The 27,942-nt window shown below is 44.2% G+C and overlaps 1 protein-coding gene across 1 annotated transcript in view; it reads right to left on the bottom strand.

Moving 5' to 3' along the window:
• The window catches only part of LOC110523660 (leucine-rich repeat transmembrane neuronal protein 4), a 112,239-nt gene that overhangs the window by 62,903 nt on the left and 21,394 nt on the right, over positions 1-27,942 (bottom strand). The gene's annotated exons all lie outside the window — the stretch shown is intronic.

Below are 27,942 nucleotides of genomic sequence, written 5' to 3'. Positions count from 1 at the left end.
GTGCATGTGAGTGTGTGAGTGTGTTTGTTTGTCTGTATGTGTGTGTGTTTGAGTGTCTGCGTGTGTGTGCGTGTGTGTGCGTGGTTGTATGGCCTTTCCCTGTGGGATGAAGCAGTGGTATTCACAAGGCCTTATTAAAATGCCAGTCCTGACCTGGTTGCACAGAGTCATGGAGAGAAGGCGGAGATAGCTGTCCTTGATTCTCGTCTACCCCCTTGAGCTGCTGCCCAAGGCCTGCTGAACTCTCCCTCTCTCTCCCTGCATCTCTCTTTCTTGCTCTTTCACACCCCTGATTCTCTCGCCGTCCATGTCTCTCTGTCTCTCATCTCTCCCCCCGTACCCATCCTTTGTGTAGGCTGTTTAAAGACAGGATGGGTAGACTAGAAGGATGGACTTTATATAATTACACAGCCACCACGGTCAGATGCAGCAGTCCACTGTGTCATTTTAAATGCACTGACTGTACAAAACATTAGGAACACCTCCTAATATTGAGTTGCACCGGCCTTTTGCCCTCAGAACAGCCTCAATTCGTCAGGGCATGGACTCTACAAGGTGTCAAAAGCATTCCACAGGGATGCTGGCCCATGTGGACTCCATATGAGGGGGTGCAACTCAACAGTGTACACAGTGTTCTTAATGTTTTGTACACTCAGTGTACACAATCCATGTCTCAATTGTCTCAAGGCTTAACAATCCTTATTTAACCTGTCTCCTCCCCTTCATCTACACTGATCGAAGTGGATTTAACAGGTGACGTCAATAAAATATCATAGTTTTCACTTTGCTTCACCTGGTTCGTCTGTTATTGTGAAGTGGAAACGTCTAGGAGAAACAACAGCTCAGCCACGAAGTGGTAGGCCACACAAGCTCACAGAACTTGACCACAGAGTGCTGAAATGCGTAGCGAGTAACAATCGTCTGTCCTCAGTTGCAACACTCACTACTGAGTTCCTAACTGCCTCTGGAAGCAACGTCAGCACAAGAACTGTTCGTTGGGAGCTTCATGAAATGGGTTTCCATGGCCGAGCAGCCGCACACAAGCCTAAGATCACCATGCGCAATGCCAAGCGTTGGCTGGAGTGGTGTAAAGCTCGACACCATTGGACTCTGGGGCAGTGGAAACGCTTTCTCTGGAGTGATGAATTACGATTCACCATCTGGCAGTCCGACTGATGAATCTGGGTTTGGCGGATGCCAGGAGAATGCTAACTGCCCGAATGCATAGTGCCAACTGTAAAGTTTGGTGGGGGAGGAAAAATGGTTTGGGGCTGTTTTTCATGGTTTGGGCTAGGCCCCTTAGATCCAGTGAAGGGAAATCTTAACGCTACAGCATACAATGACATTCTAGACGATTCTGTACATCCAACTTTGGGGCAACAGTTTGGGAAAGGCCCTTTGCTGTTTCAGCATGACATTGCTCCCGTGCACAAAGCGAGGTCCATACAGAAATGGTTTGTAAAGATCAGTGTGGAAGAACTTGACTGGCCTGCACAGATCCCAGACCTCAACCCCATCGAACACCTTTGGGATGAATTGGAATGTGGACTGCAAACCAGGCCTAATTACCCAACATCACTGCCCAATCTCACTAATGCTCGTGGCTGATTGGAAGCAAGTCCCTGCAGCAATGTCCCAACATCTAGTGGAAAGCCTTCCATGAAGAGTGGAGGCTGTTATAGCAGCAAAGGGGAATCAACTCCATATTAATGCCCATGATGTTGGAATGAGATGTTCGACAAGCAGGTATCCACATACTTTGCTCATATAGTACAGTTTATCAGGCTTTAAAGTGTCAATTTAACAGTAGGCACACAGGCTATTCCACCACACAACACAGTGACAGGCTAATTGGAGGGCTTAAAGTGTTGACTGACGTGTCCATGACACTGCATGACGGTTTCCTGACTAGTGTTTTCCGACAGAGCCCTCCACACCGAGGAGACTGCTATTTACTCATCCCTCTGAGCCTCTGCTATTTATTTGTTGGCTCCGGGATGCGGTCTGGGTTGTGCCCCCTTGTTTGTACTCTATGTCTCTGGGTAGAGACGATTCCCTCTCCTGCTGACAAATCCATTTGTACCATGAAGTTCACCACTGCAATTCCTTCTTCCCCGAGCACCACTGAATTGTCTCTTCCCATTCTTTAAATCCCCTCCCTTGAGTGTGTATGTGCGTCTGTGGTTATTTGTGTACTGTTGTCGGCCTTTGTGATATATCATACAGATATCTTGAAATTTGCTGAGTTCCTCCATTTCTAAGTAGAAAAACAAAGCCTCACATCTCTTCCCCACATAGAACAAAGACATTATGGCTCATATCGAACTTTTTATCTCTTACTCTGTATCTAATAAACACTCTGAAGATCACACTGTCTTTTGTATGTTACGCTCTATTCATTCACATGAAACAGAAACATTCTAAATATATTTCACAAGGCACAGAGCACAGCTGAAATTTCTCAAAATGAAAATCTTCAACCTAGGGGATATTCACCTAACTATCCAGATATGCCTTTTATCTTTCTCACTCTCTTCCTCTGTTCTCTCTCTCTCTCGTTCTCTCTCTCATTCTCTCTCTCCCGTTCTCTCTCTCTCTCTCTTACTCTCTCGCTCTCTTACTCTCTCGCTCTCTCTCCTGCTCTCTCTCTATTTCTGTCTCGCGCTTTCTCTCTCTCTGTCTATTTCATTCCACTTCTCTCTCTCCTCATCTTTTTTTTCTGTCTCTCTCCCTTTCTTCTAATTTTCCATTATATTGGAATGAGGAGAAAAAAGGAAAATTGAACTGCCCTGCTTGATTTCCTGCACATGCTCCATGAAAAAAAAAAAAAGCAATTAGCTTTGTAGCTTTAATGGTAGTAGAGAAAGGTGTTAAAGACTTGTATGTTCTGGGGCCCCAGTGTTCTCTGCTCCCTGAGGAGAAAGGCATTAAGCTAAAAACTCATATCATTCTATTGTTCTATTCTATATGCCCATATGTTCTCTGTGTGTGAGCTTATACTATGAGTCAGAGTGTGGGTGTGAATAATATCAGAGTGCAGAATGTATATGGTTTGACCGAAGGTATGAGGTGCAGCACAGTAGTACTCCACTTCAGATAAAGCTGGTGGATTAGAGTGCAGCTCTGACTAGGAATGATTCTGAGAGGCTCATACAGACTCACACAGACGCCCTGACGTTCTCCATGCACTTCATTAACAGCTGGCCCAGCAGCAGCAACACATCTCTTCTGTCTTCTCACACCCTGCCAGGAGCTCCCCTCCACCAACCAAGAATGAAATGGAATGAACCCATGGGCCAACCCACATAGGGAAGAGGCATTTCAGATTCTTCCCACTCATCAAGCAGTTATACTTTTGAGTTGTGTGGTGACAGTGGTGGTGGGAAAGTGGTAGTGTGACGTAGATGGCTGAGTACAGCAGCATCTCTAGTGGAGGACTTGAGGTTGACGGCTCTGTGTAGGAAACAGGACTGTGTCACTGGAGCTGTCATTGTGAATTCAAATAAAAATGCGCCGAATACAACAGGTGTAGACTTTGCTGTGAAATGCTTGCTTATGAGCCATTACCAACGCTGCAGAGTTAAAAAAAAGTATAATAAAAGTTAAAATAGCAACACAATAGGAATAAATACACAAGAATGAAGCTATATGCAGGGAGTACCAGGACCAAATCAATGTGCAGGTAGGTGTACAAGGTACTTGAGCTAGATACTGTATGTAAATAAAGGCAGGATAAAGTGACAAGGCATCAGAATAGATAATAATAAGAGTAAGAATAAAGAACAGAGTAGCAGCAGCATATGATGGGAAAGACAAAATATTTCAGTGCCTTTGAACGGGGTATGGTAGTAGGTGCCAGGCGCACCGGTTTGAGTTCGTGAAGAACTGCAATGCTACTGGGTTTTTCGCCCTCAAAAGTGTTCCATGTGTATCAAGAATGGTCCGCCACCCAAAAGACATCCAGCCAACAATTGTGGGAAGCATTGGAGGCAACATGGGCCAGCATCCCTGTGGAACGCTTTCGAAACCTTGTAGAGTCCATGTCCTGACGTGGAACTATCAACCGTTTCCAGTATCTCAACTCTCCAGCTATATTCATGTTCATTGGTTCATCCAAGGGGTATCTACAGCCTCAGTTCATCATAACCAGATAGGTGAAGCTGAGGGACTACATAGCCAATAGGGTTACCCAGCAATACTGAACTTTCACTCTCCTGACTCAGTTTGTTGCCTGGGTTTGCATGTCTTCTGACATAATGTTAGGTGTGTCATGACAACTCATGGCAAGTCATGACAGTGTTTACTCTTCCGTCAAATCCATTGTGTGGAAATATGTGTCCACCACCTGGAAATTGAAGTTGTGATTGCTTACTGGGATGCTTTTGTGATGCTCACTTATAACAACCTATACATGAGTCACGCTATCTAAACTATATCCTAGCTTTATGTTGCTTCCCCGTGTGTCCCAGTCTAATTTCACTGGAACAGATTGACGGGATGAAATACAGTGGTACTGTTTCAGTTGGATTTGCACGTACAGTACTAGGCCGACCCTGATAACCGCTCTGAACTACACCCCCGTTGGATCACATCAACTAAAACTAAGTCAAGACAGACCACAGTTGACTACAACTAATTTTGCAATCCCCAAATGGTGCCTCTCCATCAAAGCAGAACTTTGAACCTTTTAAAGGCACATCTGTACTGTAGTAGCAGGCTAAAATGGCTTTAAACATTTTTTTTATTCCTGAAAGCAGATTATAGCACAAGAAAAAAATGGATGATGTGGGCTGAGGGTTGAGATTAAGCCTCAATTTGTTTAAAATTTGAAACCCCCACCTAAAAGAAGGCCATTAAACGCTAGTGCTGAAAAATATGTTCTTTAACCTTTATTTTACTTTCTGAGATCAGCCTCAGCTCATAAGATTCCATAAACTCCTCCTCCGGAAGCATAGATTAAGGCGTTTGTGAAAATCCAATCTTTTTTAGAAGCCAGAAGCCAGAGCGATAACGCTTTAATGTGTTATGAAGTCTTCATTGATCTTTGGAGTTCAGAAAAGACTGCTTCTTAAGAGTATTAATTAAGACAAATGTTGATATGGCCCTCAATAAAAAATGCAAAGCTATAAATCATCAGTTGAATTGAAAATGATTTAAATGCATACATGACTTCAAGAGTAATTATCCTCACCCTTTCCATTCCACTTTGAGAAGGCAAATTGCTAATGTATGGCTATTAGGTATTAAAAGGGTTATCTATTATATATTCTGAACTTCTAATTGCTCTACTGAATGAAGAATTAGTGGGTTGTAAAGTTTCCTCGTCACTATTTGTTAGAGAAATGGCACTCTGCCTTTAACTGAGGCAAGCCTGCGTGCTGCAAGCCTGCGTGCTGCAAGCTGTTACTGTAGAGACAGAGGTTGTGTAACTGTAATGCTATGAAACGAGTGGACTGGTGACATTTACCTTTAGAAGTGATTGACAGGGTTTGTACTATAGTAGATACAGAACATGATGCAAACATGCAATCCAATTACACACAATAAATCTCTCTCTCTCTCTCTCTCTCTCTCTCTCTCTCTCTCTCACACACACATACACATACACACACATACACACACACACACAAACCTCACTCTAACAAACCTCACTCCCTTCTTTAATTTATATAAAAGGGGTGGTGACTAGCTGACACTGAACTAAACCTCAATATATCTTCCCCCTCTGCGGTCTCCATCCCTCCATCCCTGCTCTTGGGGGAGTGAGGCAGCCTGCTTACCTGTCCTCCACCAGTGACAAGCTCTCCATCACTCTTCAAGGAGACACATAAAACACAGGCAGGCCAAAGGTGATGATGCTCAGGGCCCTTCATCACAGAGGTTGATCAAAGCAAAATATATGTATTGAAAAACATCTTCACAACTAATTCTCAGTTGAATGTATTTAAGGGTGGGATGGTGGGAGAGAGGGGGGGGGGGGGGGGGGTGAGAGAGAGAGAGGGATAGCTGTTGGAATGTGGATTTTCCTGTTGCCTAGAAACCATGCAGGGACGGTCAGTCAGCTAAACAGACCTTATTGTTTGAATTCAAATGGATGATTTCAGATGCAGTGAAAAGATGGACTTGGTGCTGTAGATGAAGTCAAGGTCATAAAAGAGCATGATTGCTATTGAGAAGCTTTTTCATTGCAGTTGTCATGGATTCTTATCAAATCCTAGATGCCATTGCCTGCCGCTGTGTCCTTGAACAAGGCAGTTAAGTTAACCACGGGCACCCAGTGTGGCAGCCCCCTGCTCCAACCTCTCCAACCTGTATGTACAGTATGTGTGTCTTTTGGAGGGGTTGGGGTAGAGCAAAAATCAAATTTTGGTTGGACTTGTGTGTACAATTGACTAATACATGTATCTTAATCTTCTGCATCCCTCTGACATGGCTTTTCGTGACTGACTGTGGCAGAATAAAAATTATCGAAACGATTTCATGGGACTGAAAAAAACATTATCAACTCCAATTTCAAAGGAAATAATATATAGAATCTATTCCTTAATTTGCGCATGAAACAAGGGGACTATGATGCACACATGGATTAACAAAACTCTACCAAACAAACCCTCCAATTCTCTCCATGGCACCTCATTTGAGTCAGCGACTGCGTGGATCCAGCGCTCTCTCGTGCTTTAAACGCACTGATTTTTGCTTCCCAAGCCCAGAGGAGAAAGTAGCTAATTACGAGCTTTGAAAGCTTTACATGCTATTACATAATGACTCCAACCATTCATTTACTTAGATGTGTTTTATTTGTTTACTTTTATATTAGAGGGGGAATTAAGTAATTAAAACCCAACTTAATGAAGGCTGTTGTGTCTATCAGAGTGGGTAGAGAGTTCTTCTTTGATTTAAGTGGAGGCAGGAAGTGAACTCAAAGCGACAGGTTTATGGGAAGAGGACGGCTCCAGTCGAAAAGGGAAATCATGAGCCAAGCCGTTAAATTAGCATCTAAAGCAGGCAGTCTTAATTTCCCCAAATTGGAGGGAAATAACTACATTGATGAGGTAAAAGACCCTCCTCTAGAGATATCGCCTTGCCTTTGGTACGGTGAGCACTCTTCGGCTATTTTTGAGATTTTAGCCTCTTTCTAAAGCCCAATCACTAGCATCTGTTGTGCGAGGGGGCCAGGATCACGGTGTAATTTGGCTCTGCAAAATTGGATGGGCGATAAACTACTTTTTGAATATCCACAGGGATGGCCTATTTCATTGGCTGTAATTGTTTCTCACTCATGTATAGAGGAACAAACTGGTAACCACTCTACTGGGACATCAGATCAAGTACTGGCTCTGATTGGATACACCCTCTTTGTTATAAACAGACTAAGCCACTCTTATTTGAGGATATGGTGGGTTGCAATCAAATCATATACAAGTCACAACAAAAACAAATAATACAGTACAGTACATCTGTTGAACATAATAATATAGACTCCCTCTAATAAATACACAGCTACACTACATGACAAAGTATGTGGACACCTGCTCGTTCAACATCTCATTCCAAAATCATGGAGTTGGACCCTTTTTGCTGCTATAACAACCTCCCACTCTTCTGGGAAGGCTTTCCACTTGATGTTGGAACATTGCTGCGGGGACTTTCTTCCATTCAGCCACAAGAGCTTTAGTTTGGTCGGGCACTAATTTTGGGCGATTAGGCCTGGCTCGCAGTCGGTGTTCCAAATCATCCCAAAGATGTTTGATGGGGTTGAGGTCAGGGCTCTGTGCAGGCCAATCAAGTTCTATAGCGTATATGGGTCCATACTGTACAGATCAGAGCAGGTTCTCTGAGGCTATATCCTGTGTGCCTTAGTGCTGTGACAGGCTAGGCCTCCGTGCTCTGTGTGTCTGTGGCCGGCCTCCCTAAAGGCCCCACTGTAGGCTGCTCCTAGCTAGGGAGCCATGGGCCATATAGAGGGGTAATATAGGCAAGGGGTGAGTCATGATCAGTCTGAATGAGAGGGAGAGAGAGGGAGATTGGGAGTGGGGAGGGAGGGCAGGAGACAGGAAATAGCTGGAGAGATGGCAAAAAAATTGAATGGGTGAGAGAATGAGAGAGAGAAGGGAACATACTGTAAGGGATGAGGGGGAATGGGTAAGCAGAAAATCTGAGAGCGGCAGAGGAAGAAAAGGTAGAGGGTGTGATGGAGTGAGTGGGTGGGTGGGGGAGGAAAGAGGGAGGTTGGTGAGAGTAAGGGATGGGAGAGTGAAGGAAGGAGGGAAAGAAATGTTATAACTCCTGCTCTGTGGGGGGAGGTCTCTAAATTACAGTGCAATGCGGACAGCTTGTCAATGCCGAGGCCGGGGGCCCTTGCTCTGGAGAAACACCACACTCCTTTCATTAGGTTCCCCACGTCAGTGCCTGACTCTAAATCTCAGGACCACTATTTATTTATTTATTTCTGTATTTACCCTACTCGCTCAGAGCTCTGGGTTTCTCCAGTCCAGTGTAACCACTCAACCCCCCCCCCCCATCAACCTTACCTCCTAAACAGACATGAACACCCACACATCTACTAAAATGGAATAGCCCATCTACATTTCACACTGGCCACTTTCCCGTATGCAAAGCCTACAGTAAAGTTCCTGCCACTCTTGACTTGATAATTACAATGACAAGTGACACTCATAAGAGCTGATGAGGACCATTCTATTGTTGGTCAGCTGTTCACCTCATCCCATAACCTTTCATAGCAACAGTTAATTCATGTGTAGGGACATTTCAAGTGTAGGGACGTTTTTACTGATAAAAACAATAGATGTGTATTGCCAGTTTTATTGCTTCTTTAAACAGGACAACAGTTTTCAGCTGTGCTAATGTAACAGTATAACTTTAGACCGTCCCCTCGCCCATACCCGGGCGCAAACCAGGGACCCTCTGCACACATCAACAACAGTCACCCACGAAGCATCGTTACCCATCGCTCCACAAAAGCCGCGGCCCTTGCAGAGCAAGGGGAACCACTACTTCAAGGTCTCAGAGCGAGTGACGTCACCGATTGAAACGCTATTTAGCGCGCACCGCTAACTAAGCTAGCCGTTTCACATCCGTTACACTAACATAATTGCAAAAGGGTTTTCTAATAATCAATTAGCCTTTTAAAATGATAAACTTGGATTAGCTAACACAACGTGCCATTGGAACACAGGAGTGATGGTTGCTGATAATGGACTTCTGTACGCCTATGTAGATATTCCATTAAAAAAACATTAAAAAAACAGCCGTTTCCAGCTACAATAGTCATTTACAACATTAACAATGTCTACACAATATTTCTGATCATTTTGATGTTATTTTCTTTCAAAAACAAGAACATTTCTAAGTGACCCCAAACTTTTGAACGTTAGTGTATGGAAAAACAGTATATGGAAAAGAAAAAAATATAATCTACAGAGTAAATAACCTCAATGTCCATGGCGATAAATTAGGCTGTATATGTGCATTATAGATAAACGTAAATATGTGGATTTTAGCTTGCACCCACACCCAAAATATTATTGTTAAAAACAACCCAATTTGGGTTTATTTGGTAACCCATCACTAGGTAAATATTGCACAGAACACACGCTGGGTTATTTTGACACAGCCAGTTGGGTTGTATGAATAACCCAACATGTTGGTTTATTTGGATTACGCAAACATGGTTTCATTTAACCATCAGTTGGGTTTTTATTCACTTTCATGTGGGTTGACCCAGCAGCTGGGTCTTTTTTAATGCAATCCATAGGTTATTTCCAGGAGACGTGGCTAATTAGGTGTATGGTTTTTCAGGTAGTTGTTTTTGGCCACCCATGAGAGTAAATGTCATTTCTGTGAACTTTGCTCGAATATTTTTTGAGCATTACATATAAAAAAGAATAACATTATTATTTACATGTGGTAACAAAGTGGTGACTATCCCAACATTTGGATATGCATACACTTGATTAACTCATACACTTGTGTAAGCTAGCGGAGGCTGCTGAGGGGAGGACGGCTCATAATAATGGCCGCAACGGCAAATGGAAAAATTGAAAGACATCAAACACATGGTTTCCATATTTGATACCATTCCACTTTTTCCGCTCCATCCATTACCACGAGCCGATCCTCCCCAATTAAGGTGCCAACAACTTGCTGTGGTATAAGCATAATTTAAGATCCAAAAGCGGTCAACATGAACATACGATAATAATACAACAGAATAAATTAACTGAAATAACATTTACTCTCAAGGGTGGACAAAAGTAACTGTCGGAAAGCTAACCCCCTTCTAAACCATAACTCCAGTCTTCTGATCTGACCCGCTGGGTCATATCTCAATAACCCAGCATCAATAACCCAGCATCAACAACCAAACCTTGCTCTTTTTTAAAGACAACAACCCAACTAAGTGACCCAATGCATGCAACCCAGCAGTTGGATCATCCAAACAACCCACCATTTTTTAGAGTGCATAGTTAAATAACTGAGCGTGTGTGTGCATGTTTATTTATGAGTATTAAATCATACATTACAGTAGATGTTGTTGCCCCTCCATGAGTTCATGTGGAACTGGCCTACTTTCACCATCACAGCGGACTCTCCAGTCAACTCTCCAGTCTATCGGTTGGGGCTTTAAGGCAGCTTCTGTTTTAGGTAGCTAGATAAGTCATATCCATTATTTACAAATCACAGCTTTGTTCAGAAAAATCTAACACGTCAGTGCAGTGGGGAAGGTTGGAGCACAGCATTGGAACACACAATTTAATACATGGCTGCCTCTGCTGCTGTGCCCAGAAAGACCATAAGGCAATGCTGTTTTGCTGCAGGTATACATCTCTGTTTGTTCAATAATTCAACTGCCCAAAATGCCTTATTTAGTAGACCCCCTGGCCCTGTCTAATTCAAATTTCTGCCTATGGAGCGTCACAATGACAGTATTTATAACGGCTAACAAAAATCCCTAAACCTTGGGACCGATGAGTCACTACTACATATTCACACGTATGATATTGAAACAGACAAAGTGAGAATAGACTGCCACAGTTCATGGGTGTGTAGTGCAACAATCAACATTCATTTTACATTGCGTCGTCGGTCGCTCCCTGGTCTGCAGTTTCATATGAATGCAGCCATCCATCGTCCAGCCAGAGGACAGTCAATTAGCCCCTATACCTTACCCTCTCTCCACACTGTCAACAGGGTCTGAGGCAAAACATCAATCAATGCAGATACCTGTCAATCATAGAGGGAATCAATGAAACAGGAAGAGAAGTACGCTGGGTTCAACCAGCGTGACCGATCTGAAATGGAGTGGCGGCATGTCTGGACCCGGGGTGTGATGCCTGGTTGCCCCCCTGGCTCAACACACAGCTCACAATAGCCCACAGCTCAGCTGATTTACAGTTAGCTCCCGTATATTATATTTGGTTACCCTGTCATCCATTATCTCCGACCGCGCTGCAGGCGTCCCTGCCTTAGGCTGCCTCAGCCTGCCCACTGTCCAGCCTTCGCAGAGAGAGGGTTGGGAGATGACCCCCAGCTGAGCCCACTCAAGCTGCCCCATCATTCGCCTGATCCACCGTGCAGGACCGTGAAGAACCACAGAGAACACACAGGAACTGGCACACAGAGACTTGCTCGGGCTAAGATTACTGATCAATAAAATAATTCAAAGAATGTGAGTTTATAGTGATTTTGAAATTATGTGAGTATGACATTATGAAAACCTATTTGAAAGTTGACTTTAAACGTTTCACAAACATGGATTGTATTTAACAAAAAAGGATAAACAAACAAATGTCTGCTTTGGGTAAATAAAATGGCAAAACTAAGGGTTTTAAATGAAAATTATTGTAGACAGTACACACACACACACACACACACACACACACACACACACACACACACACACACACACTCTCTCTGTCTCTCAACAGCTCCCCTGCTGAGCCAACAGGACCGCAAGTCCTACAGATCTGGGCTGTGTGAGAAACACTCCATGTAGATAAAGGTAAACAAACACATTAATACACCATTTTAACTTCCCATTCCTCTATAGTGGTCTCCTCCTCTGCAACAACGTCCTTTTTAAATAAGAAGCTGATTCGCCACCCCTACTTCCACTAGGCAATTTCCAGGGAAATATTGGGGGATTTGTTTAGCTTAGTCGTGATGGAACATGGCGGTGAATCTAAACCAGCTTAGAGTGGGAGAGAAAAGAAGAGAAACAGAGGGGGTGGGGGGTGGGGGGCTCAAATCCCCAGACTCTGGTCTCCCCTTTCCCCAGGAGAGGGGCTTAGTGGCTTTTCCTCCAGTCAAACAGAGACAGAGCTAGCGCTGAAGGAATTAGAGCTCTGCCGAAGGAGGTCCCGTCGTGCCGGAGTGGCGCAGTGAACCTCTCCAAGCATAACGGCAGGTAGTGTGGAGGAGGAGGGAGAGGAGGGTGGAGAGGGGAATGACAGGGAGAGGGAAATGCTGCTTGATATACAAATGGATTACAGATGATGATGAGAGAGAGAGAGAGAGAGAGAGAGAGAGAGAGAGAGAGAGAGAGAGAGAGAGAGAGTAGACAGAGAAATGAATAGGAAGAGAGGCCGGGGGTATAACTGATGGATTGAAACCACAGGTAGACCCAAGACTGTCTCGTCTGCAATTACAGTGCAGTATGTGTTTGAAATAAATAAACTGCCAGAAACTGCAGCGTCTTCCTACAAGTGTTACCTTACATGTCTTTATGGTAAAATACAGCGTAAACTCTATTCCAAAGTGAGTTTGCAGCCCTTCACATCACAGAGTATTGCTATACCACGCCCGTGTACTGGGGAAGGAGCTGAGTACCTGAGAAGAGGAAGCTGATTGGGGATATCTGAAATCTGGATTTGTGAGACCACCTATGAAGGTTATTGTCATGTGTATATGCTGGGGGGTTTTCTACAGCAGCCATTTTCCTCCTACCTCCTACAGACATGGAGGTGAGGATACAGCAGCAACATTTACCAGGGGGCTCATTAGATGAACATCAGGTTTGAACCTGTCAAAACTGGGCAGTGGACACCTCCACAATGCTGGGAGCCCAGGGCCCTCACAGCTTACCAAAGCTCACCTCACACCTTGCTAATGGGCGTCAGTGGTTATTATGTTCTTCCAATGACTCACTCACATGCTCTTGAACGCAGTCTCCTCATCTCTACTGGGACCACTGCTGGGGTTTTATGTACAAGCAGAAGGCTGTTGTTATTGTTACTACTACTGATGTTATTGATATTTGTTCACACTTTCTCTTAACACAACAAGCTAGATACCTGCCAGGCAAACCACACATACAGCACAACACAACACCACACACACAGCACACTCCAGTGCCCCACCACGCCACATAAGCCTTCCTGTGGTCAGTGTCTATACCTGCAAGCTGGGGGATCTAGATATACTCACACACCCATGCAAACACACACAGCACACATCCCTCTAATGGAGATCCCTTGCTCTCTGTCACTCCTATCGCTCTCTCTCTGTCACTCTGTCTCTCCTATATCTCTCTCACTGTCACTCTGTCTCTCCTATATCTCTCTCTGTCACTCTGTCACCCCTATATATATATATCTGTCACTCTGTCACCCCTATATATCTCTCTCTCTCTCCTATCTCTGTCTCTTCTATCTCTGTCTGTCTCTCCTATATCTCTCTCACTGTCACTCTGTCTCTCCTATATCTCTCTGTGTCACTCTGTCTCTCCTATATCTCTCTCTTTGTCACTCTGTCACCCCTATATATATCTCTCTGTCACTCTGTCACCCCTATATATATATCTCTCTCTCTCCTATCTCTGTCTCTTCTATCTCTCTGTCTGTCTCTCCTATATCTCTCTCTGTCTCTCCTATATATGTCTATGTCTCTCCTATGTCTCTGTCTGTCTCTGTCTCTCCTATATCTCTCTCTGTCTCTCCTATATATCTCTCTGTCTCTCCTATATCTCTGTCTGTCTCTGTCTCTCCTATATCTCTGTCTGTATCTCCTATGTCTCTCCTAATTGTGTCAGTGTGTCTAAATACCCTGCAGTGTGAGGATGAATATATGTGTTTCCTAGTATCTGTATTGTGTGTGTCTGCGTTGATGCATTGAAGCATGTGTCCATGCACATGCATGCCTTGTCTTTACATGGAGGTGTCAGATATCTGATGTGCTCTCTGTACTATGGGTAGCAAGGGTGTTAGGTTAGTGTACTTGCCTGCCTCACCACTAGTGGGCATTGGCCAACGGGCCCTCAAGCCCATGCCAACCTTCCTGGCCTGCCCGTGGATTAGTACAGTAATTACACCACCCATCAGGACAAAGCCTGACAGAGGAATACCAATGAGAAAGGCAGGGAGGGAGGACAACAAAGCAGCCATTACAGCATAGAATCTCATTCATCCATGCATGGACTCAGCCTCCTCAGGAGCACGGGCCCACTACTACGGATGGATGACGCCACTCATTCGGGATGGCATATAACAGTTATCCCTTACAAATTAAATTACAAAGGAAAGAATGGAAAAATGAGTGGATGCGAACCTCAGAAGGAGAAAACTGGATGTCAAATGAAATGTGACATCTACTGACTATGGATTTCTCACTCTGTTTTTCTCAGTTGACATTACTGGCTTTTCTGGGCTATTTGAGATATGTATAAGGGCTATATTCATACAGGGTTAGAGTAGAAAGGATAAGCTGTGATTGAGAGGGGCCTATCTCATCTAGCCAAAAACATAGGCCAAGTACATCATAGCTCATATAGAGGGGGAATAGGGGGAGAAGGGACTGGGAAGAAAACACAGCGATCATACACACAGTCCATCTGGCTCTGGCTGGTCGAGACGACAAGGCCTTCTGGGATTCTGGAGGACTAGGATGGATCCCTTCAGTGAAGAGCCTTATCTGGCCTGGGATCTCTCACCTCCAGGGCACTGTGGTGATATCACAGCCCAAAGGAGAGACACGCACAAATACAAACTCATAGAGAGAGGCTAAAATCTGCACCCCAAATACAAACTCAGAGAGAGAGAGAGAGGTAAAAAAAAAAAAAAAAAAAAAAAAAAAAAAAATCTGCATCCCAACTTGGCAGAGTGGGTATGGAAACAAAGCACTGTGTTTTCATTGATAAACGGTTACAGGGAGGCCATCCACTTCCACCCCCCCACCCCCCCCCCCCCCTCTACTGGCCCTTCTCTGCCAAGTCTGTCAGCCATAGAGCCAAACAGAGACTTATCCCTCACTCCCTCTTTCTATCTCTTCCATCGGTCCCCTTCTTTTAGTGAAGTGAAGACCACTGATAGGCAGATGAGCAGATGGGGATGGACAGAGCACCCCGGGCCAAAAGCTAATAGGGGGAGACTGGGGAGGACTTTGGCGGTGCTGAAACTTCTCACATGATGGGAAAATCAATGTACACTTCTAATGCGCTTCCATCACGCTGAACCGAGGGACTCACTGCGCTAATGTTCCCTCATTTAGAGTAATGTTTCACCCCAACCCCAATTCTGAAGGCCTATGTCGGATCCCATGTCTTCTATGTGGTTCACCTATACTCAGAGGTAAAGCCATGTGTCTCCACAATTGTAACTTGACACATGAAACGTACATGGACATGTTGCCATTTAATAGGCCCATTGAGGGGTTCAATTCATGATGATGACAAACTCCCATGGTAGTGCATCTAAGACACTAGGGTCCATTACTACAGAGATAAACTCAACACACTAAATTATGTTCACTCAGGGTACTTTGAAAATAGTAACTCATATGTTGTGACCACTCTGAGGATGTCTCCGTTGTCTGGAGCATTTTGGACAGTCAGTCAGTCAGCCAAGAATGCCGCCCACCTGCTCCTATCATAATGAAGAGACGGTCACATCAAACATCACCCCAATGTCCTGCCTACAGATCAGTCAGCATTAGACACTCTCAACAGTCATGGGAGAGAGTGGCTCATCATGTCACTGCTTAGAAGTGCTCGACACTCTTATTCAGTATAATATGCAACTTTTCTAAATACCAATCTGCTTTAGTGGATATTGTCAATGTGTTGATTGTCAAGTGACCTATAGCGACATGGCAACATTTAGGTGTTTATTACACAACACATATAATGCCTTCCACTAGACAATAACGTACACATTCTCTGTAGGATGATGCAATACACATAGGTCATTTCAATGTTCACACAGTATCCAATAATGCCTGTGGATAAAGAGTATCACTAAGGAGATCCAGCATAAGCACCTTGCCAAAGGGTACAGCCGCCTTGGGATCTAAATCTGTGAACTCTTTGTTATTTTTTATCTGCCATCCGTCTCCTGGCACAGTGGGCAGCTCGCAAAGCCTGGCCATTCAGAGGTGATGTCTTGATTGTTTTGACTTTGGTAAGGATGAAAAACATTACATTAGATGGGCGGAGCTCGCCTGATTATAAATTGACACCCTCCGGCATTATGTGATGTTGGATAAAATTGGAAGGCAATCAAGGGGCGCGGCTTCATTAGACAAAGATATAACGCAAACCAAAAAAAGAAAGAGCTGAAGGGGGGACAAGAAGAATGAAAAAAAAAAAAAAAAAAATCATCCTCAAAGCATGGGGTGAACGAGGAGGCCATATTCCACTTTTTAGTCGAGTTGGCTCAGCGAGGGCCAGCAAGGACCTCAAGACCCTATAGGAACAGCAGAACGTGACAAGGGAAAGGACTCCATGTTGTCATGGCAACACCCGGGTCGTGGTGAAATTGCCCTCTTTGTAACAGGCACTCCGGCACCATTGACAGGTGAAACAAGAACTGTCTCTTGGCTTGCTTTTTCAGTCTGCCGTTAAGTCGCAAGCACCATCTCTCTACTCTTTATTTTCTTTTGGGGGTTTCACTATGTGTATTTCCTCCCCTATCTAGACCAAGTTCAGTGTCTCCTCTGACCTCTAAAACAAAGTCAGACACAAAACTTGGAGAAGGTGTTTATAGCGCAGTCGTTTCATAGCGCAGCTCCCATCCCCGAATGTCTTGCAACATGCGAGAGGGATATTAACTTTCCAACATTCTTTGATCGTGATGAGCACACAAGCATACACACAATTCCTCCCTAAATAATGTAGTGTGTAGAGAAAGATAATGGAAGACTGACATAAAACGAACTTTTCAGAAATGGGAGAGTGCACTGTAACTGTTTGTGATTAGAATTATATCAAAGCAATGGGTGGAAAAAGTGTTGAGAGTTGTGTGTGAGAGGGAGAGAGAGAGAGAGAGCGAGAGAGACAGAGAGAGACCCTATAGCCAGGGTTGGGGTCAATTCCAATTCAATTCTTGAATATACTCATGAAGAGGAGAATTTACATTGAATTCAATTATGGAATTGGAATTGAATTAGAATCATACTGCTTGGACTGTCTGAATGGCAATTGAATTGGACTTTTAGAAACATATCATCTTTGGAATTGAATTGAATTGCAATTCAATATTTGTACATGTCCCAGTTAATGGAATTAATCCACTTAGTATCAAACATTGACTGTAGGATTTAAAAATATATATATTTGAACTTGTATCTCGGAATTCAAAGACTGACTTAGAATTTGAATTTAATTTCATTTCATTTACAGGGAGAGGGAATTGAATAAGAAATGAATTTGTGGAATTAATATGCTATACTGTATATCGAGGACCTAGGTACTATACAGGATTGGCTCTAAACAACACTGGTGAATTCATTATAGTCTCACACTGATGACTGACTTGCTCACATCGTTAGAGCCAAGCGTTATCTGGACACACAGGGGTGTGTGATTTGCCCAGAGAGATACGGGTGAGAGTATTTTGGCCCCTGAGGATGCGGAGGGCACAGGCAAAATGGGCCTTAAGTTGATCATTTCATTGGGGAGGGCCCGCTGGCACTCACGACAAGTGAAGGCTTTACTACTCAGAAGCCCCTCGATGGGGGTATTAATCGAATCCCACACAGAACAGACGGTAGGCCATGCAAATCATGCCGAGCACAGACTGAGAAGGAGTGGAGAGGATTGGGGAGAGGGAGAGCAGACAGAACCACATGGAGGAAATTGTTCACCAGAGCAGAGGAAGGGAGGCTGAGAGCTTAATCCAACCTAACAACACAATACAAGGAACATGCAAGAACAGGAACTAACACATTGAGTTCATGAGTTTCAGAGAAGGGAGCAAGAGGAGCGAGAGGAAATTGCACAATACAGTGATACAAAGTAAAATGCAAGTCATCAAAAAGTAAATAGGTGAGAGAACCGAGAGAGAGAGAGAGAGAGAGAAAGAGAGAGAGAGAGAGAGAGAGAGAGAGAGAGAGAGAGAGAGAGAGAGAGAGAGAGAGATAGCGAGAGAGAGAGAGAGCGAGAGAGAGAGAGAGAGAGAGAGAGAGAGAGATAACGAGAGTGAAATACAGAAGAAATAGAGAAAGAAAGAGAAAAGGAACGAGACAGTTCTCCAACTAGAGACTTACGGTGGTGCCTGAGGGTTACGGTCGTTAAGTCTACAGCCGCTTCACGGTGAGTCACCACCGTTGACACCAGCTTGACCGCAGAGCCAAAGAGCCTCACATAGAGCCTCCATAGGGGCAGAGCTCAGCCCCACACAGCCTGGGAACAGGCCTGGATTACAGGCTGGCGTAGGAGAGGGAGATGCAAACTCACAAGGCTTTTACAGACCACCCAGAGCGAACCAACTCAACTAAGTAACACTGGAACACCTCTGAAAGCAAAAGCTCTATTTCTGCCATGACATGTTGTTCTCTAGCGTACAGGTGCAGTGTTTCAATATGTTCCATCCTGACCTGTCTTAGCTCCAGGTGAGTCCGGAGGAGGATATTTGAAGGACCATGCTTCACCACAGGACATCTCTGCTTGACGAGGCAACACTTCACAAAGCCTGAATAGTAGCGGGGATGACATTACACTGTTCAATCCAATATTAAGGGTGGTCCAAGGTTGTACCTGAAACGTATTCACAACAGAAATATCCCCAGTATGAACATAGACATAACTACTACGGTATACATGTTGAATTACTAGCTAATAAGCATTTCAGTGGTACCTGTACTTAGATTAGATTCTGACTTGACATGCGAGAGACCAAACACATAGGAGACCTGGATCTCATTAGCCAAGGGCAGTCAGAAAGTAGATGTTCACATTTCAGGACTCAAAGAGAGAGCTTCACTTCTAACCCTCCCTTGACCCTTACCTCCACTCCTCCATCACCCATAACCCAACCCAATGTGGCCGTCCCCAGGGAGAAGACAGGTCACAGATGAGAAAAGAGAAAGAGAGTGTCCTGTTGGAATGCAGCGGGAGTGGACGATGATGACCTTGATATGCAAATAGACCATCTTCATTAAAAAGAGGATACATCTTCCCTGAAGATATTTATCATATCAGGGTCCATTGCCAGTGAGGTAGATCGCCTCTGCTTCATTTAATTATCATCATCTATTCAGCACTATTTTTCATCTAGGCTTTTTTATATATCAAATGGGGCAGAGGTGGGCTGTGAGCTGTCTTTTAGATGCATGTAGGCAATTAAACACCAAGAAATAGCCAAGATTTACATTCGTAACCTTTTCCTAATGCCTGATCTTTCAATGAGAACCATGAAGAACTGGCTATTGATTTAGCACGTGTAATAATACATTGACATGCAAGTTAATATCATAATGCTGTGTTACCATGAATATTATCAAGTGCTATGCTGATACATTAGTTCATATTGATATCGTTCAAGTTAAAATGGGCATAAAGTGGGCACTATACCTGTATATCGTGTTTTTATTTTAGCTTTAAATATCCAAGTCTTATATCAACACCTGTATCATTTCCACCTACCCCATCCTTAATAGGGCATCAAACTCCACTGAAGACATTTAACAAGGAGAAAACCAGCTCATGATCAGAATTAATCATGAAGTTCATAAAAAATGCAGAATGTCGCTAGACAATGTCAACAGTTAGTCATGATCAGCAGTCAACGTACACTCAGGCTGATTGGTCCGGGAGGGCTGCTGTGGAATAACAGACTAAAGCCATCATTATGCTCGGCACAGACAGAACGCCTGGGCCTGGGAGAGGGAAATGTCATTCATGCCGACATCTTCCCTCCCAGCATAGCTGGCGTGGTCCAGCAGCAGCAGCTAGAGCCACAGCCACAGCCTGCTGTTCCAGCCTAGCTGGAGGCCACTCTCTGTGTTCACCAATGGAATGGGCTGTGGACCACCGAAGTGACGCGTTAGTAATCGTCACGAACATGCCGGGAGGTGCAGTGTTCGGGCCTCGGTGCCATCACGCCACACAATGACCACAATGACACGCCGAAGATCTCCCCCAAAACAATGCAAGGCCAAAACACCCATAGCTCTACAGCTGGGCTTTTGTCTCATTCTCTCGTGGCAACACAGGCGACAGCTCATACACCTACACCCTCTGCTTAAGCTGCCCTCCACAGCGAAAAGAGCTTGTTTATCACCTCGTAGCATATTGTCACCATCCTCACAGGGAAAAAGTTGGCAAAACAGACAGACAGAGAGAGAGAGAGAGAGAGAGAGAGAGAGAGAGAGAGAGAGAGAGAGAGAGAGAGCGAGAGAGGGGGGGGGGAGAGAGAGAGAGAGAGAGAGAGAGAGGGGTAATGGGAGAGAAAGAACATAATAGAGGGGACATAGGCTAATTAAGGGAGGCTAGATTAATTAGGCTTAGAGTCTGCCTGCCTCTCATACTCCCACTGTGCTCAGCACCAGACCCCCCCATCAGGTCCCCTTGGCCCAAACACAGCTGTGTTCATATAGATGATTCCGCCATAGTCTGGGACTGATAGGAACTTCAACTAAATAATCTGCTTTCTACTATTTAGAGAGAGGCAGGACCAATTGGAATGTGCATGTTTGTCGCAATGCCTTGGCCTGCACCAGGGGCCATGGGAGCTTTACACCAGGTAGACACATACATTGTAGGCCAATAATCGGAGGAGAAAAACAAGCTAACACTAAATGCACGGCTGTCTGAGCCTACGGGAGACTCAGAGGAGAATTGAGGAGAAAAACGTCTAGTGCAATACTCTCTCCTCACCAGTTGCACTGCCAGAACCCATCATAGGGGCAGGAAATAGATGAAGTCATGACCTCACACACTAAGCACTGAGGGGGTATCACAGGAGGCTGCTGAGGGGAGGACAGCTCATAGTAATTGCTGGAATGGCGTGAATGGAATGGCATCAACCACATGGAAACCATAAAGCAACCAACTTCAAGTGTTCCAAGGACACTTCAGGTCTCTTGGGAAGTTCTTCTTGGGTCACAAAGCTTCTTCAACAATCCTGCCCCCTCTGTTCCCCCTCTAATGCCAACCCTTAGTAAATTCATTTATTATCAATTCATCAAAACACAGTTTATGCAAGTGGGAAAAGGGGATACCTAGTCAGCTGCGCAGCTGAATGCATTCAACCGAAATGTGTCTTCTGTATTTAACCCAACACCTCTGAATCAGAGAGGTGCGGGGGGGCTGCCTTAATCCATGTCATCAGCGCCTGGGGAGCAGTTGTTGTTGGGGGTTAACTGCCTTGCTCAAGGGCAGAACAGCACATTTTTCCACCTTTCTGGCTCAGGGATTCGAATCAGCGACCTTTCGGTTACTGTCCCAAAGCTCTTAACCGCTAGTCTACCTGCAGCTAAGTGCCAGGGAGAGGAAAATGGCCTACTTGGAAAGACTGAATAAAGCCTCCCACTGCATTCAAGATGACACTTTCAATGGCTCTTGGATCACCCTGCATGTTCAAAACAGAGGGAGAAGGCTTTTGAGATGCTGAATGTTCCATAGGTTAATTTTACTGGCCACAAAGACACAGAGAACAGCCAAGCCCCCTCAGCCCTTCCCCATCTAACATTCTTGGTCCACTCCATACTCTCCATGGTGGAGTATGATGGAATGAATATTTATCACATTCCTGGCCAAGATGCTGGGAAAGGTTTAGGAAAAACAAAGTGGAAAAAAGCTGGAGTCTGCTATTTCTGGCCTGATTGACGGCCGGGCTGGTAGCGAGTAATTCCTTTTGAGGGGGAGGCACAAGTGCCCTTGCACCAGATCCCAGCACAAGTTTATGATAATCCCAATAAATGATGATGCACCGCGCAGTCATTAAAAACTGTGATTGGCACTAAATCAAACAGGCTGCGCCTTTCAGGTCAGTGAGAACTATGTACAGCCTGTCCCTCTCCTCTCTCTCCCTCCGACTATCCATCCATCTCTCTCTCTCTCTGTCTCCCTTTCTACCTCTGCATCTCTCTGCTCCTCTCTCTGCTCCTCTCCCCTCTCCTGTCTCCTTTCCAACTTTTGTTTCAATTGTTGAGTCTTTCAGCTCATGTATTTCCACCCAACGCCACTTCTCCTATATCGCCTCTTTGAAGTAGAATGAATGAGCAGGTAAACATAATCACTTTGAAACTGTTCTTACTTTTTTATTTTTTGCGTACGTGCAGATATAACAGCCTGAACATTTCTATAAGTGTCTGCTGGTGTTTTTGTGAAACTGGTGATCTAATTCACGCTTCAACTGACAAACAGGTTCAAGCCAACAGTTATAATCTCTACCGTCTACCGCATGGATTAATCCACTTTCATCATCTAGAGCGGTCAAAGGTACAAAACATCAATTTGTTAACCTAAATCTGGATAGTCCACTGACGGTTGATTACTGCCCTTAGCATGCCCATTATTATGTGCAAATGGAAATAGTGAGCCTTGATTTTTAAACATCAGAAGAAGGAAAAAAATGGTATTATCAGGCGAATCCTTTAACGTGAAGGTGGATGGTTTATCTCTCTGCTCCGACATGGAAATGCCAGCGTAGCTTCCACTAGGCCACGTCCGTGGGTCAAAACCACAAAGACACCCACACTAGTCACAGTTTCCATTAGCAAATAGACCTTGTTACCCTCTTGAGTGTGCAAAGACACAACTCAAGGTATTATGACCATAGAGACCTCACTACCCTGTCAAGTGGGAGCCCATCCAGCTCAATTGTGTCAGTGTTGAGAAGGTACGGTAGCAAATCAGAAATGCATTAGATGCATGGGACTGCAAGAGAGAGAGAGAGCGAGAGAGACAGAGAGAGAGAGAGACAGAGAGAGAGAGAGACAGAGAGAGACAGAGAGAGACAGAGAGAGAGAGAGAGAGAGAGAGAGAGACAGAGAGAGAGAGAGAGAGAGAGAGAGACAGAGAGACACAGAGAGAGAGAGAGACAGAGAGAGAGAGAGAGAGACAGATAGAGAGAGAGAGAGAGAGAGAGAGAGAGAGACACAGAGAGAGAGAGAGAGAGAGAGAGAGAGAGAAAAAAAAAGAGAGAGATGAAGGTGTGTGTGGTGTGGAGTGATTAAAAACGCAGCTCCCTTTGCACTGATTGCGCTGAATTTTGGAAAGCATCCCAATTTAGATAGGAACGTCCCAGAGCAAAAAGGAACATGTCCACTCATCTTAATAAGACATATAGTAAAGTGAATGGCCTGATGAATGGTCTGAAAAGAGAAAGCAGAAGCCTCATCCTTTCAGAGTCAGACTCTACAAACTCAATACCCTCTACAGACGCTGCCATCAAAGGCTAAACAGCTGCTGGTATTATATCTCAATCACTGGAAATGAAGCAAGATTGAGAGGCCATTGCTGCAAAAACAATCAGAATGTACCAAATGACACTGTGAGAGGGGCATTGTGGGATAGTTTCCCCCCCTATTGAGGTTGGTGGGTATGGAGCCTTATTGTGAAAATATCCACATACACCCACACAAGTTGGTTACAGATAGCTGCTTCTAACCAGTTGTTGATGTACCATTATTGTAATTTCCGGCCCCTAATGATATACAGTACATGATTAAATACAAGTAAAAAAGGCCTGAGTGGAATTCTGCATTATGTATCCCTTCTTTAATTATCAGCATTATCTATGATCTTCCTCACATTTCAAGAGACGATCAATGAGTTGGATGGTGGGGCTCTGATCCCTAAGTGTACTTGCTGGCTTCATGGCACAATCAATCCCAAATGAATCCATTGTCGGTTTTGCAAAAAAAAAAAAAACTTTTATTACCTTGCTAATCCAATTGATAAAAGGCACCATTATTTTTCATGGTGAAAGACAGCCTTTGAATATATGACATGTATGCAAGGAGCACCCTCAGGGTCGCTTCATAGGGGACATACTGTATCTCTAGAGAATGTGTGTGTGTGAGCGTGTCTCTCTCTCTCTCTCTCCCCCCTCTCTTTCTCCCCCTCTCCCTTTATCTCTCTCGCCACCCTTCTGTTGCTCTCTCTCCCTTCTCTTCCGCTCTCTCTCTTCCTCCTTCTCCCACCCCATCTCTCTCTCTTGCACACATCCATGCTAGTCAATGCCTGGGGATGCATGACATTGATGAAAACACCGTTTTTTGCGATGGTAAGAGACTTCAAACGTGTGTCTGAATCTATCCCGTTCCTATGATGTGAAAAAGCTACACACTGGACATGTGAGGATAGAATACTATACCCTTGCAGGGAGAATAGAACTCATCAATTGTGAGTGGCATGCATTTTCCTGCAGTGGAAGGCAGCCAAATGGCATTAGAGTCTATGCAGCAGCAGCAGCAGCAGTACTTGCCATAGAGCAGGAGCCTGACTGGGGCGAAGGATAGATAGGTAATTCACTAAAAATAATGTGTGCTTGAAGAAGCATAGGAAAAGGGTGGAAAAAACAAAGATATGAGACCTCTAAGAATAGCCTAGCAGGAGAGCGAAAGGTTTCTTGTATGTGCCCACGTGTGCATATCCTGCACAGGCACTCAAGCAGAGACACACACCTACACACAGGAGGAAGGTATTTGAACTCTGAAACTGGCTGTATTTACACAGGCAGCCTAATTCTGATGTTTTTTTCACAAATTGGTCTTTTGACCAATCAGATCAGCTCTGAAAAATATCTAATGTGAAAAGATCTGATGTGATTGGTCAAAAGACCAATTAGTAGTGGAAAAAATATCAGAATTTGGCTGCCTGTGCAAACGCAGCCACTGTGTGTCTTTCGCCATAAGCAGGAAACCATGGATTTATCTACTGTTTATATTCATCAAAAGTGAATCTATGAATAGTAACGTTAGCCTGCGCTAACACAGGCAGCCCATTTCAAAGACCAATTAGTGGAAAAATTGGGCTGTCTGTGTAAATGCCTATGTAAACGCAGCCCAATTGTGTAAAAGCGGCCAAAGTGTGTCAGATCATGATAAATTCAGCACAGCTGGCCTCAATAAGTTACAGACATACTTACTGATCTGAATTGGGCAAAAGGATTTGACATTGGTTTGATAGGATCTGTCCTTTAATTCTGTCTGTTGTTTCCTCTTTTGCCTTGCAGTTTGATCCAGCCACAGAGGAAAACATGCCAATCTGCTGGACTTTGCTTAAAGACCTCTGATCTGGCAAAAAAAGAGGCTTTGCACTGGCGGTGATCACAGGATGGACAGCTGTCTGTGGAGAGCTGTCTTTGTGTATGTGTGGACCCAGCACTGCCAATCTATCTGTCTAGTCTGGATGGCTGCTGATTTTTCGGCCTGCCTAACTGCCTTTCCTGTCTGTGTGTCAAGTTTCCTACCTTCTATGTATCCTGCCCTTCCAGCTTACCTGGTTTCACCTGTCTCTCTGCCTGTCTTGCTGCCAGTCTACTGTTCTACCTGTCTCTCAGCCTGTCTCGCTGCCAGTCTACTGTTCTACCCGTCTCTCAGCCTGTCTACTGTTCTACCTGTCTCTCTGCCTGTCTCGCTGCCAGTCTACTGTTCTACCTGTCTCTCTGCCTGTCTCGCTGCCAGTCTACTGTTCTACCTGTCTCGCTGCCAGTCTACTGTTCTACCTGTTTCTCTGCCTGTCTACTGTTCTACCTGTCTCTCTGCCAGTCTACTGTTCTACCTGTCTCTCAGCCTGTCTCGCTGCCAGTCTACTGTTCTACCTGTCTCTCTGCCTGTCTACTGTTCTACCTGTCTCTCTGCCAGTCTACTGTTCTACCTGTCTCTCTGCCTGTCTCACTGCCAGTCTACTGTTCTACCTGTCTCTCTGCCTCTCTACTGTTCTACCTGTCTCTCTGCCTGTCTCGCTGCCAGCCAACTGCCTGTCTGCCTGTCTCACAACTCTTCAGGCTGCCGTGCCTCCAGCCCAGGATGACTCTAATGGCACTGTCAGCCACAATAACCTGACAAGGTTATTTTTGTCCGGAGGAGAAAAAGTCCTGCACTACTAGTGTAAGCAAACAGCTACATAACTGCATAAACAATTAAAACACATGCAATGAATGCAAAATCCCAGTGGCTCATCATGTTGTAAAATAAGTCTAGAAGCTTCAATAAAATAAGTTTAAGGCTTTGAAAAGTGGATTTTAAAAGGAAATAAGGGAGAAAATGGCGACCACCAAGCCAGACGGGGAGAAGAGAACAAGAATGGATGTTGTAGAGATAATAAAATGAGGAAGAGGGACAAGGAGAGAAAGCAAATTAGGTAGGGAATATATAAGTGGAGAGTACCAATAAAGATGCACTTGGGTTGCCTTGGGGAAATTTTTAAGGAAGAGAGCAGTCTTTGCTTCTTTTCCAGGTAATCCGATTGCTATATTGGTGATCTAACACCCTCATTAAGCAAGGATCAAAAGGCATTGTGAAAAGCGACGGCACAGAACCGCAGTGTGTAAGAGACAGGATTAGGAGGATGAGAGAGATATTCTCTCACTAACGGTGAGTGTTTGAAATCCCCCGCATGCCTAATTGTCAACTAAAGACACTACCATCTAAGTTCAGCTTGCTTGCTGAATTGCAGACCAATTCTTTTGGTGTTTGTGGTGTGATGCTGTTCAAGCAATTAACAATCTGACTTAATGATCTTGCTTTTTATGGGAAATAAACATACATTTATCTCAGGAACACTGTGATGTCATAAGACAAATTTACGTTTTTTTTGTATCCTGTTAGCAAACACGGTTTTGCTTGTCACATTTTCAGGCCTGAATAAATATGAGAGTTGTCCAAAAGAAGAAAGGAAAAATTACCTGAAATTGCAGATGAATATTAGTGTATCCTTTTCCTTTGAACTTGTTGAAGACCCATTTGAGCAATTCCCTACCTTGTAAGAGTAACATATTGCGTAACACAGCATATAAAAAAGCATATGAGTGGGCCAAATCACCAAATTCATAAAATCCACAGCTAGACAGACAAACAAACACACTGTCTTCAAAGGCAAACGTCAGAATACATAAAGACACTTTAACAGCATCAGAGCTAAACGGTCACAGTGAACACATAGAATAAGCCTTGAAACACTGATCCAAGACCAGTTTAACCAGACCTGATTGAAGACCACTTACAAGTAATCTGAAGAAAACAACACTTTATAAAATACAGTTCTGAAAATAAACAAACCTTTTTTTGGGGGTGACGCAACATAGAGGACAAAACAAACAGTAGGAGCAAATGTAAACGTTTAAATGATGTGAAATGTATGCTTAGCTTCTATCCGTTGAGATTCTACTATGTTGTCAAAAACAAGGTGATTCCAAAAGAAAGAGAAGCACTGGACTTTGTCCCACAGTGACACACGCTCCACAAAATGTGTTTTATCTTTTTGTTTGTCTAATTATTCATTTGTCCAGTGAATTCAAACATTCCCAGTGGCACTCCTTATGGAAGTTTTAGACAATGAATATTTGTAGAAGTACATGTATTGTGATGTATGTGTGTTGTGTGTGTTTGTTTGTATATGTGTGTGTGTGTGTGTGTGTGTCTGTTGTACACCTGTAGGTATATGAATGTAAGATGAAGACAGAGAGGCATAGATGGTAAGCTAGTAAGAGGAAGCTGTGTATGAAGTCTTTACCGGCATCCATTGTGAGTCTGTGCTAT

The sequence above is a fragment of the Oncorhynchus mykiss genome, chromosome 5 (genome assembly GCF_057628025.1).
Source record: "Oncorhynchus mykiss isolate SJ-2025 chromosome 5, ASM5762802v1, whole genome shotgun sequence".
Lineage (NCBI taxonomy): Eukaryota > Metazoa > Chordata > Actinopteri > Salmoniformes > Salmonidae > Oncorhynchus > Oncorhynchus mykiss.
The sequence above is the reverse complement of the archived record's forward strand: the minus strand, read 5'-3'. Positions and strand labels throughout refer to the sequence as shown.